Below are 13,948 nucleotides of genomic sequence, written 5' to 3'. Positions count from 1 at the left end.
TTATCTAAATGACTGGGATTGGATCGATGGATTGGATGCGTAAGAGAGGAACCATGCTATGAAAAGGAAAAGGTTGACTGGAAACTGGGACTAGAGGCATGTTGTTAAAACCCGAATGGACACGGGAGAGGGAAGCGGCCGTATGCCGTATGCCGTATGCTAAGGGATTGGCACCCGGCCTGAAATGAGTGCAGCAGCAATGCCGCAACGTTGACTGAAACCAGGCAATGAGTGCGGCCGCCGGAAGAGATGCCGGCTGAAAAGGGGGGATACGACCTGAACCTGGGGCAGGGCTGTTTGGGCTGCTGCCGTGGGGAGCGTGGGGCTCGCGAGTGAAGACATCGTTGCGATCAGGGGATCTTGGAGGCCTGGAGGGGCTGGAGCCTTGGCGCGTCCGCCGAGGAGCCGGCGGTCGTGGTGCGCTTCGCTGGGCCTTTCTTGGAGGTGGACTTCTGGGCTCTTTTGCTGCGGCCACGGCCTCCGGAGTGCTGTGCGGACTGAGATCCGGGGGAGGTGGACTTCTGGGCTCTTTGCCGCGGCCGCGGCCTCCGGAGTGCTGTGCGGACTGAGATCCAGGCGAGACGAGGACCTCCTTGACGTTGGATCTTCTTTTGCGGCCGCGGCCCCTGGTGAGGGGAGCGTCCCATGAGACGCCTGTGACGCCCGGAGATGGAGCCTGGGGATTGGGGATTTGCCCGAGGCTGGCCGGGGCGTTGAATGTGCTCTGGAGGAAAGCGTCCACGGTGGAGCTGAAACTTTGCTGCTCGTTTTCGGACTCGGACATGGTGCTGGACTGAATGAAGCTTTTTGCTCTGGAGATGCTGGATGAATGCGTGATGCTGACACAAGGTGAGTGATGACTGCACAAGTGTGATTTAAGCTGTGGTGATGGGGGCTTTATATAGTACCAGGAGAAGGGCATTTATGATGTCATAACTGATGTCATTTATGATGTCATAACTGATGTCATTTGGGAGAAGGGCATTTATGATGTCATAACTGATGTCATTTATGATGTCATTTATGATGTCATTTGGGACGTCATGGAGAAGGTGACGTCGGAGATGGTGACGTCATTTAGTGACGTCATTTGGGCTGAGGGTTATGACAGCATGGGGTGCTCTATTAATGCCTTATTTGGTCTTCCATGATTGAACTACAGTCTGCGACTACACTTGTGTGGTGGGCTGCGCAGACAACAAATGTAAAAAAAAATCGCCAGTTAACATTTTTTTGTACTCCCAAGGAAAACAAGGAAGCCATTGAGAATTGGCAAGAAGAAAAATGTGGATGTTGCTGTCAATGAAGTAAGTTGGAGTGTTCATCTTCCGCATATACGATATTTTTGTGCAACACCCGACCATGCACGCGACATAGGAGGAATGCCAGGATTGGAGGGGAGATTGTGTTTTCCCCCGTTTTGGGCGTGGTTTCTGAATGATGGCACGCTCCGCAGTGTCTCTATGGGGGGGAGGTAGGTGGAGTTTAACAGTTTATGAAAACTCATTCAAATTCATGTGTGCTTCTTCATGCTCTACCTTGCTGTTCCAGCTGCTTGGTCAGCACGGCCACATCCTGCTCCATCCGCCAGTTGCTGCAGGCATCGGTCATGAGCAGAAGGTCATGGAGAGGAGACCAGCTGCCACTGGAATGAAGGCAAATTAAAGTATTACATTTTAATGCCAAATATTGTTCCAACTGTAGGGCTGTCCCAAATACTAATTTACCTCTGGATTCAAATGCTAGCCCTACATTACGCCCTTTGAAGACATTTGATAAATCACACAAGCTTTCAGATCAAGTCCAGAATTATACCTGGTTGAAGGAGAAGGCACTGTTTCACAGAACCATGTCGCTGGGCGGTGGGCTGGGAGCTCTGGCTTGTTTGTTAACTGTAAAAAGATTGAAACAAAGTCATGACATTTAGTCTAAAGACAGGTAGGTAATTTTTTATTTATTTATTTCAGGGACAGTGCAACATTAATGAACATTTGCATGTAAATGTGCCGGATTATAGCCTTAGCTAATTTCCATCCGTAGTCCCTCGACAGGTGAGGTACAAAAAAGTTTAAAAAGAAGAAATAGAAAAATTAGTGCATACATAGGGCAACTGACAGGGGTGCAATGTAGGTGACACATACATACACATAGGGTAAAAAGGAGAGGAGACATACATATACATGAAGGAGGCATTTAACTTTGCAATTCAAGTGGGCACATACAGACCTTCAATTCCGGTATGTAATACAAATAAAACAAAAACAGGAAACATTAGGGACATTGACCAAGGTAGACATAGGACTTACAAGGATATATATATACAAAAACAACACATGAAACAAAAGGGTTTAGATATGGTCGCAGTTTTGATTTGATCTGAGCCATGACTTTAACAGCCCCTTAAAGGTGTGAAAACTGCTACTCTCTCTGACTGACATTGGTAGGCTATTCCACAGTTTGCTACCCCTGTAGGACAAAACATTTTGTCCGACAGAGGACCGTCTCAGAGGTAGTTCACAGTCACCTCTCGACGAGCTTCGCGTGGTGTTCTGGGTAGCTCTCCGTTTGATAAAGCATTCTAAAGGAGGTGGTGCTAGCCCATGAAGGATTTTATAAATCATACAGGCAATTTAAAAAAATTTATAATTGTCAAAGCTGAGGAGCTTGTACTTTAGAAGTATATTGCAATGATGGTAAGATAGGTTTCTTATCTAAAATTTGCAGGGCCTTTTTATATAGAGACTCGACGGGCTTCAAGGTGGTTACTCCTGTGAAGGACCAGTGAGGCAGTAGTCTATATGTGCAAAAATCATTGAATGGAGAAAGGTTAGAGCCGCACTGTCAGTCAGAGATGCTCTAATCTGCCTAAAATTGCAGAGATTGAATTTTAGAGTGTTCGATACCTTTTTTATATGACTCTTGAAAGAGAGTCATATAATAATAGCTCGTAAAATAACAGGTTAGTGATGTGAGTGACCCACTTACCCAGCTGTGAAGTGACTTCAGGCCCATGGCCACGTTAATTAGCATGGCTGCCATTTTCCAGTTGAACTGATGAGTTGTAGGAGTTCACTTGTTGGTTTGCAACCTGGCAATGTAAAAAAATATTTAATTATAATTAATGTGAAAATCAACTTTTCTCCATCAGATATAGATCAACACATAAGCACAGTGAAACTATAAAAGGCACTTATAGGAACATGTCCACATATATGTGAGTCACAGCACTAAAACCAGGGTTAGTCAGCAGCATGATAATCGCATTCTGAGAAACATTCAGTCAACAAATGAACTACGGTAACTACATCAGATTTCTCAAGACAGCCTGACACGCCCACACAGTCCGCGGGAGAAAATACACTCTAAAAACTAATTGATTCTCATGACTTTTGCCATGACTGTCAAACCTAAATTTATATACTTTGCGACGTTCATCATCGTTCAAATTTGGCTGGTGGCTTATTAACATAGGGTCCTGTGATGTGATGAACTCAAAATGCTAAATAATAAAGAAATATTTCTGGTTTCCAGGGACTTTAAATATCAACAACTAGCCAACAGATATTATTAAAGCTGGTGGGCTTCATGGAAAGAGTGTGACTCGGTTGACCGTTATATCAAACTGGTAATTCAGTGTCGTTTTATTGCCACACAACTAACGTTATTAGCTCACAACTAACAACTATGTTCCAGGTCATCTCAAAAACAATGCAACGGACACAGCGTAGCGTTACATTAGGCCTTGGCCACACTGATCCGTGGTGTCTGTCCGTGTGCGTTCATTTCTCTGTTCACTTCCATTCATTTTCAATGACAGCTGTCCGACTGTCCGTGGAGTACTCAGAAGCGTACGTATCCAGAAGATTTGCATACGTTTTGATGGACAGAAAGTTGAAGAGGGATGAACTTTTTCTGGATAGACGTATCGGATGGTCGGATGGTCGGATAGTCACTGTCCGTTTAGCCAATCAGAGTCGAGGTCTCGAGAGGAGGCGTTCCGAGATTTGTTTCAACTTTTCAAAGAAGATGCCGGCCGAGGCGGTGAAGAAGGCTATAATTAATGCTGTGTACACCATCCCGCTGTTGTCCAACGTGCCACATTGCTCTTAAAGGGCTCGCGCCGCATTAACTACAGTAATAATCACATGGGGGGAAAAAACACATTTTCACATGAGTGGGGCACGCGCAAATACCACCGTGACGTCACGATGTACCAAATCGCCCATTCATTTGAGGGCACAAAAAAAAAGCAGGTTTGAACCCATAGAGGGAACTTATGCTGCTGAAATGATAGGGGTTTGTACAATTTTAACAGATTGGTCACAGATGTGGAGATTTTGACCAGAATCCTTCACATACCACCCCAAAAGCCATATATATTGGTTAAAAGCTGAAAAAGGTGTTTGGGGGTTTAGTCCTGCTTTAACTATACTTACTAGTTTCAACTACATTTGCTGGGCAGTCATTATTGGTGTCTACAAAAACAACATTTTGATTGAGTTAAAGGCTACAATGTAACAATGAGAACAATTAGACTACCATAACCTGAACATTACTGAATTTAGTTCATTGATACACAAATTTCAAACCAACTCACTAAGTTAATTTGAACCCAAGTAGCTGCCAAAATAATGGAAGCATTCAAGTAATTGAGGGATGCATTATTATAGAAAGCAGGCTAAATTGGCACCCCCCAATGGGGGGAAAATCGACAGGATGTTTTATTTTATTATTCTCGTGAATTCCTGCCCAGCTTGATCTGCTCTGTGCTGCTTGACGTGACTCTTGAGAGAAGCTAAAATACACAGGCTGATTTGTGGAGCAGAGCGGAGAGCCGCTTCGGGGACGCCTCTGGTGGACACAAGTATTCACTAGACAGGCTACGTCCGCCTCATCTCGCCGTCGTAATGCAACGTTTCCTGGTGGAATCTCAATCTGCCCGGCTGCCCGGCAGAGACTTTAGTCCCAAAAGAGAAAAAAAACTTGAATGGATTTGCATCAAAGGAGATTTAGAAGTGAGTAGACGCAAATCCGTCTGAAGAATAAGTAAGTAGACGCGTCTACCTGCGTTTAACCAGACCGTTTAACGTCTCACATTCAAAGCACTTCATACTCCCAGAGCTGGCGTAAGCCATATAAAAACCCTCTGGCTTTACCCAAAATTAAAACGTCCAGAGTTTGTGTCTTTGAAAACAAACTGCTAAAGCTGCGTTCACACCGACCTATTAAATTTTTTCGCTGGCATCGAGTTTACATACAAAGTCAATGCAAACGAGCGATTGAGCGTATATTCGCCCGGGAGAAAAATCGCTGGGCGTCCGAGCGACAGAGACAGAACGATAGGGCGAAAATACGCCCGAGATGAAATATCCCAACTCGAGCGAAATTACGCTGGCATCAGTCGCTCGCTGTTCAACGCTGATTGGCTGCCGTGTGAGAGTGAGTCAAGGATCACACTGGCTTGGAACAAACCGCTGGTTTATTGTGTGGCAACAAACTGCATTGACAGCTGATTGACAGGCTGACAGCTGACATGAAGTGAAGTCTGTACTACCGGTATAGAGCTCGCATTAGGAGCACGCTGATAGGCTTAGCTTGTAAACAACTACGGTGGCTCGGCCTCGTAGTGGACAAACATCATGACATTGCGTAACGTTATAGCCCCCACATGTCCGTCAATTATTGTGCCTGTTGACGAGCGATTTAAACAGAGCGACAGAGCGATTCCAAAGGGTTGAATCGAGCGACAGAGAGAAAAATAAATATCTCGGTGTGAACACAGCTTAACCAAGGCCAAGACAATAAGCACGTTTCCTTCACAACAACTGGCCAGGTGGCACAATTTCATCTGTTTTCCTCTAGGAGGCAGCCAAACTTCATTTGTCTGAAACATCAAAGCGCTATAATGAAGAAAATGTGAGTTAAGGTTAAGTTCTGGTCCCACACCGGCCCGCCCAGTTGTTTAGTGGTGGAAAAAGCTGAGTGGACTTTCTAGCGGTCTGCAGAGGGAGTGTGTTTTACCCGCATTTCTTCTTCTGGGTGTGTCTTGCTTTGATGAGGGCCAGGATGGCTGCTTCATCATAGTGGTGGTTGCACTTCTTATTCTTCATGGGATTCACCATATCCACCTTGAGAAGCATAATAATGCAATTAGTAAGATAGAACCTAACGAGTGGTTGTCGACTCAACATGGGGTCTGGGGACCATCAGGGGGTCCCCAGTAAGCTGGTGATTTGTTAAAGTTAAACATTTCATTGACAGGGTGGGTCTGGGTAGTGTAGAGGTATAATAAGCACTCGCCTACCACCACGGAGACCCGGGTTCAATTCCCGGGCAGCGGTATTTTCGGCGTGCTCAAGACGTTCCTACAGACACAATTGCCCGTGTCTATCGGTGGGAAGCCAGCGGCGTATGAGTCCTGGTCGCTGCACTAGCACCTCCTCTGGTCAGTTGGGGCGCCTGTTCGGGGGGGAGGGGAACAAGCTAGTTCACACGACTTCATCATCTGTCAATAATGCCCCGACCCACCTCACCAGGTAGGACTATGTGAACATGGGTGAAAAGACGAGGGTAGTAAACATTATCCAGCTGTTTGGGTGTGTTATCGTCAAAAACCCAGTCTAGCATCATCTCTGTTGAAATTTTACTTCCAGGCAGGGGGGGGATATTTAGTGATTTGGGGGCAAGTGCAGCAGACAGATAGTGTCTTGCTTTATTTGTATTTTGCTTTCCCTAGCTGAATGTTGGTATTGGCAGTGGTAGGAGATTTAAATTCTTATATAATGCTGGATATTTAAATTAATAATAAAAACGCACCCATTAAGATTTTGCACCTTTTTTTCTTTCTCCAACTCTCTTTCTTATAGTATATAAATAATCTGATGCAAAAAACAATCGGGACACCCTCCACGTGAACATGCAAAACGGAGGGTTAAGGGCCAAGGAAAGACTTATCATTATGAGAACATGAAGTAGCTATGTAACGAACCTCCCGTGCTGCCGACAGCCTGCTCTGTTTGCTGTCCGAGTGTCCGTCACATAGATAACATCTCCCGCTTTATCTCCCGCTGCTGTTTGTAATCGATATATGGCCTTATTCCATACAAGCAGCAATTTAATTGAATCGTCCATAATCTTGAAATCAGATCATATCTCTATGCTAAGATAGGCTGCTACGCTACAAAACACAACAGACGGAGTGAACTCTGACCTGCCCCGGGTGTGCTTCATGAGAAGAAGCGAGAAGCGCTTCTGTTTGGTAACAGAATAAGAAGAGAAAACCACAGAAGAAGAACATAAGCACATCTGAGGTTCATTACATAGCTAATTCATGTTCCCATAATTATATAACAACCAACTGCGAGGTGACAGAAAATATGTTATTTACAGTGTGAACGACATATGCCCCATTTACGCCTGTTTTGGCCAGTTCCAGGACTCTACTTGGATCTGAATATCTTCTAGGGAGATCAGAATGAAACCAAAGTTATTTGGGCGAGTAAAACATATTTTAAGCTGGAAATAAGGTCTGGGGTGTAAAAAACAGGAATTCTCCTTTAAGAATGAACAATAGAGCGACTTGTCAGTGGGACGACAAAGACGGGAGGACGTTCACCCAAGCCTTAAGTGGGGGGTTGAGTCAGTCAGGGGGTGAGTTCCTCCATGGCTCCTCCTCGCAGGGCGCTGGACATGGCCCTACTGCGGGCCAGCCTGGAGTTGGAGGGAGGAGAGAGCCTCATGGAGCAGACCAGGGCTCCCACCTCCTCCTGCTTCTCGTCGTGCTGGAGCCTCATGGAGCAGACCAGGGCTTCCACCTCCTCCTGCTGCTCCTCGTGCTGGGACAGCTGCCGGTTGAAGGCGATAGCGTGCGCAGCGAACTGGGTCAAGTCTTTGGTGCTGCTGTTCCTGTCAGGAGAGAGAAGGGAGAAGAGCATCTGTAAGATCATGGATGCCTGTCTTTAACTAACTCTTCTGGTCCGAAAACGCCTACTGTCCGTTTGGAGTATGAAGACAAACAGTTTTGGGGACTCCAGAACGGGAGAACTCTCTCTCACACACACACACACACACACACACACACACACACACACACACACACACACACACACACACACACACACACACACACACACACACACACACACACACACACACACACACACACACACACACACACACACACACACGGTTGAATGCTCTCATTTAGGACACTTCATGCCCAAAAGAACATGTGGGGCCAAGTAAAAGTTAGCTTTCCTGCTCAGGACTAGACAGGAAGTGGTGCGATTTTGCTGCGTCAAGTTACCTACTGTAGGAGTTAACCAGGGTGAGACAGGAAGTAGAGCGATTTTGCCTTCAGAGTAAAAGCTTAGATTGTGAAACTTTTTTTCAGATTTCCCCTCCATTTGTACTTGGCCAATTTCCCGCTGCTGCCCAGGGTCACTGCTCCACCCTCTGCCAATCTGGGGAGAGCCGTAGACTAGCTCCATGCTTCCTCCAAGACATGCCAGCCGCTTCAGGACACATACCCTTAATCTGGCTTCCCACCCGCAGACCCATTGCCCGACACCCGACGGTAACCCGGGGGCGCGAACCTGCGACCCTCATGTTGGTAGGCAGGGAATCTACCGCTACACTACCCGGACGGCCTAGATTGTGAAACTTTTGAGAAAAGTTGGAAAATAAAGCTGGGCTGTGCAGAGCAACAGAAAAGGTTTGAGAGGTATAAAAGTATAATGTAATAGTATAAACGCACCACACATTGTCCAGTCTTCAGAAAGTAATACAATTATTTATGTATTATGTATTAATTAATTTAATTTAATTAATTAAAATGTATTTATCAATGTCCTTTGTTGCTCTGTAAAGCACTTTGCACAAGCACTGACAATTGTTTAAAGGGCTTTAGAGATGAATTTGACAGTTTTCAAAGCTATCTGCTTTTACCTTTGGAGAAAATGAGGAGTTGGAAGATCTCTCTCTGGAGCATTCTGGGGAAATGAAAACACCAGCATGGGTTCTTCATGTACACTTTAACTTTTAAATAACCACAAAATAAAGACTGTGAAATAAACTCCTAATTGTATTACTAATAAATGCCACTGGATGAATTAGAGTACCAGTAGTCATGTGTAAATACAAGTTTAGAAGACACCTACCCCCTGCACCCAGGGGTGCTGGAGGACCTGAGCAGCACTGAGACGCAGAGTGGCATCCCGGACCAGCAGCTTGGATATGAGGTCTTTGGCTCCCTCTGAGATGTGAGCCCAGTCCTTGTCTGGAAACTCATACTTGGCCCTCCTGGATGCTCTCAAACAGGTGACTCTGAGGAGAGATAATATCCCAGAAAATTGGTTAAAGCCCCAATCAGTAAGATTTTTGACATTTTTTACTGAAATATAACAGCTTTTTATTCACAGGACATGGTAGATTGACTTTTAATAGGGAGACCCTCGTCTTTATTTATCCCACACCGCCCTCCATTGGCCAGCACTGGGACTAAGCAGTTTGTCTGTCACGTCCCGTAGCAAGAAAAAAGAAAAAAGAGAAGCATGCGCTGTACAGCGGAAGCGCTGTGCTCATGAAAACGAGGAAGTAACTCGATTCGGATTTGCTACGAAAATGATGTTTCACCCGATGTCACAACATGTACATAGAGCTTTCTGGCGCTGTGTTTTGTTGACTTTGAACAGCGATATCGTTATCGATACTAATGCACGCAGAGGGCGCAGTTGGAAACTTACTGAATGGGGCTTTAATATTGTTCATATATCACAGTTTTGTAGTGTTACAGTCATCCCCCTTTCGCATGTAGATATGATCAATATTTATGTCTATTTGTTGTGGCTGTTCATCTTTTGATCTGCTCTGCTCATTTAGAAGGATATAGAGGCACCCTTTCTTTATACCTCTATATCACCTCTTTGTCCGTATGGTGCCTTTTTGTCCATACGGGGCTGCCATAGGCGTACTTAAAATGGCGTCTGCCTCGGCCCTCGAGAGGTCAGTCTGGTACGCACAACCACATCACCTGTGGACAGTTAATATTAGTGTCTGTCTCATTTTGCTTTGCTTTGTCACGTCTGTCCGGTCTCGTGTTTATGGGACGTCTTTGATCACGTGAGGACGGTCCTGGATCCCCTCACGTAGGATGCTTCTGGAGGCCACATCAGCTAAAGCCTCCAACCTACAGTATAGCAGACTCCAAACTAATTCAACCCTACTCAACGCATGCCTACATTCACCCATTCACTAGGGCTGGCACGGATCACGGATAATCCGTGACCCGTACGGATCAGCCCCCACGGTTCGGAACGCGGTTCGGAACATCAATAGTCCGCGGACCCCCCCCCCCCCCCCCCCTTCGTTTCATTTAACGTTTAATGTTAGTGTATGAGAACGCCCAGCGCAGCCAGACACAGACAGGCATAATCATGGCAAGCACAATTGAGCTTCCTCATCCCTTGTCGCTGCTGTAAAGTATGTCTGAAGGCTGTGGCTAGTGGCTACTAAAGACAGAGTCACACAAACTTATTTCAACACCTCTGAAAAAGCACAGGAATGCGATCAGCGTGTTGCGCGCTGCACAAGATAACGAGAGCCACAACACACACACACACACACACACACACACACACACACACACACGCGCGCACACGTTTCACAAACACATTATCACCGGACGGTGAAATGTTGCCTTAGGACACATAACAACAAAACAACACGTGGGGCCACTGAGTAGCTTAACGTAGCATCAACGTTATATTTCCAGACTGACCTGGTCTGGTCTGTAGGTCTGTACCCGTGTCATGTGACTGGTGCAAGCAACAGCCACGAAGTTAGGCATAGCAGTGCCACCTAAAACAGGAAGTTGGGTCGTTCTGCCTTCAGAGTAAAAGCATACATTGTGTCACTTATGAGAAAAAAATATTTTTTGAGCTGTGCAGGGCAACAAATGGTTAGAGAATTATAATAGTATTAAAAAAATCTAATCGAAAATCTAATTTTGAGAGAAAAAATCTGATATATATATTTTTTTGCTGATCCGAAAAATCCGTGATCCGTGGCTCAAAATCCGTCACGCGATCCGATCCGTGGGTTTTCTGATCCGTGCCAGCCCTACCATTCACACACACATTCATACACCAGTGGCGGCAAGCTACCATGCAGGGTGCTGGCACAGCCATCGGGAGCAATTTGGGGTTCAGTGCCTTGCACAAGGACACTTCGACGTGTGGACTGGAGGAGCCGGGGATGGAACCACCAACCTTCTGATTAGTGGACGACCCGCTCTACCTCCTGAGCCACAGCTGCCTACATAATATGTTATCTAGACAGAAAGAAAAGTTTTCTGTCAATAGATGAGTTCTATTTAGAAAAGGTTCTATTTGGAAAGGAACATTTCCCCCCCACAAAGACACACTACCTTCTAACGGTGCAAACACACTGGAAATGGAAGCATGTGGATAGTTTAATTTCGGCGTCCTTGTTAACGGAGTAGACGGACCACACCGGCCGTGGCGTGGCACGGGGTGGGACCACACCGGCCGTGGCGTGGCACGGGGTGGGACCACACCGGCCGTGGCGTGGCACGGGGTGGGACCACACCGGCCGTGGCGTGGCACGGGGTGGGACCACACCGGCTGTGGCGTGGCACGGGGCGGGCGGCTCCTGCCCTGGAGCGAGCGTTTCTGCGTCTGGCCTATTTTTGACACGAGCGGTCACGTGCAGCCAGGCATGAAGTCAGTACAAGTTGTGACATTTATCATCGTTTTCAAAGACTCGACTCACGTATGCCCCTGGGTTTCTGTTGCAGTAGAGTGTGAGGGGGCTGTTACAGGAATAAGTGATTTATTTTTCATTGTAGCTATGTAGCTAGAAATATAACCATAAAGCAGTGGTTTATTTTGGCCTTGAAGGCAATAATAAGCTGAAACATAATTTAAATGTAATGTAACACCCATCTATGTTTTACTATCATTACCATCCATTTGCAGATTGTGGGTTTGAATACAACATTTCTAATTCTAACCAATAAAGACTTGTTTGGATTAACAAGAACTGTGATAGTTTAAAAAGCTGACCACCAAAGATCAAATGTATACCAACCACCTACTACTCTCCACCTCTTAAAATGTTAGACTTGGGAATGTTGTTCCTGTTTTTAATTTAAGAGCAATTCTTATGCTTAGGAATAGGGATGCACCGATCCACATTTTTCACTTCCGATCCGATTCCGATACCTGAATTTGGATATCTGCCGATACCGATATTATTCCGATACCGATATTTTTCTTGAATATACAGCATAGGCAAAGATTTGGCCAATTAAAGATTTTTTTTTAAATATAGGCCTACCTTGCAAAAAGCAGACAAAATAAAGAAAATATACAAGGCAAAGAAGGATAGTATTATACATGGGCCCGTGCTGGAATTGCAAAAAAAAAATATATATATATATATATATATATATACCGTAAATTTTTTTTTCCCGTTTTTTGGCCTTTTTTGGCCCCTGCGGCTTATATAACGGTGCGGCTTATCTATGGATTTTTTCCCCCAAAAAAAAAAAAATCTCTCTTTTTTAGCACTCTTTCTAACTATAAATCCACTTCTGTTTTAATTTCCTCTCTTGCCCTCTTTTAACAACATAACATAACATAACATAACATAACACAACACAGGTAAGCAGAAAGAAAAAGATGAAATAAAGAAAGAAGCAATCACCGCCATGAATGAGGAAATGACTCACCTGCTGGAGGCTGGAGATACACGGCTTGGGCTAAACTTTTACTCCGTGAAACACTATCGATTAAGTCCGACATCGCTCAGAGGTTTGAGCAGCTTGAAAACAAGTTTGAAAACGTGCAGAAGTCCATCCACTCACTCACTAAAGAAAATAATGCAACCGTGAACAGAGTTTCTAAAAAAAGCGCATCAGCGCACTGGAGGACAAAAACAACACAGTGAGTCCGAAAGTGGATAAAATGCAAAAACATCGAAACGCTGCACACGCAGGTTGATGACTTAATCAGCAGGAGTAAAAGAAATAACATTCGCCTGATCAATGTAAAAGAGGGAGCTGAGATTGGTGACATGGACGCTTTCGTGGCAAAATCCTGTGTTACATGGACCTGAAGGAAGGCGAGAAACACCAGAGGTGGACAGGGCACACCGGGCGCCTCAGCCACGTCCAGACCCCGGCCTGCCACCGAGGGCCATCTTCATCTGCCTACTCCGCTGGCCCGACCGTCAACTCATCCTCCAGGCTGCGGTATATATATACGGTAAGCAGAAGCACATTGTTTTGTTTTAAAGTTGAAGGCTACATGCCATTTGTTCATTGGAAATGGTTGCATACTTTAATAAAGGAGAATATGTTGAAGAAATATCAGTCTGTTTTTTTTACCGTGGTACCGAAATTGGTACAGAGTACCGTGGAAATTCACTAGTACCGGTACCGAGTCGACTACTGAATTATTGGTACCGTGACATCACTAATTCTCTACAGTATCTCTATACAGTATATTCATTCTGTGAACCAGAAGAGGTTGCACTGGAAAGGACCGGCAGAGAGAGAGGGCGTGGCCTAAAGGACCAGCAGAGAGAGAGGGAGTGGCCTACCTTTCCTGGCCACCACATCCGCATCAATGATGGGGCATCCGAGCTCCCGCAGCATTGAAGACACTGTGCTCTTCCCTGAGGCGATACCGCCGGTCAGTCCCACCAAAAACATCTGGAGGCAAAGGTCAAAGGTCAGGATGTTACCAGAATCACTATCCATATTTACGGTCGGTGGTTCAAAGCCAAAGCCACACAAAAAACTGGAAAAATATTGTCTATTTTGTTGTATTATTAAAAACATAATAGCCTCAAACTGAGAGAGAAAAAAGTCAGAGCATGGTTAACTTGAACAGATTAAAAATACCTGCATACAAGAAAAATACAC

At 45.3% G+C, this 13,948-nt stretch overlaps 1 long non-coding RNA gene across 1 annotated transcript; it reads right to left on the bottom strand.

The window, feature by feature from the left end:
• Window positions 1-1,538: 1,538 nt before the first annotated feature.
• Window positions 1,539-13,708, bottom strand: LOC310771486. The gene is made up of 8 exons (XR_014552434.1): window positions 13,624-13,708; window positions 9,159-9,324; window positions 8,947-8,990; window positions 7,616-7,905; window positions 6,022-6,128; window positions 2,986-3,088; window positions 1,816-1,892; window positions 1,539-1,645 (listed from the first exon to the last, which is right to left on the bottom strand). It is a non-coding gene; the product is annotated as an uncharacterized lncRNA (long non-coding RNA).
• Between the last annotated feature and the right edge of the window lie 240 nt (window positions 13,709-13,948).

The sequence above is a fragment of the Poromitra crassiceps genome (genome assembly GCF_964638095.1).
Source record: "Poromitra crassiceps genome assembly, contig: HAP1_SCAFFOLD_699, whole genome shotgun sequence".
NCBI lineage: Eukaryota > Metazoa > Chordata > Actinopteri > Beryciformes > Melamphaidae > Poromitra > Poromitra crassiceps.
This window is presented reverse-complemented; position numbering and strand designations above follow the sequence as displayed.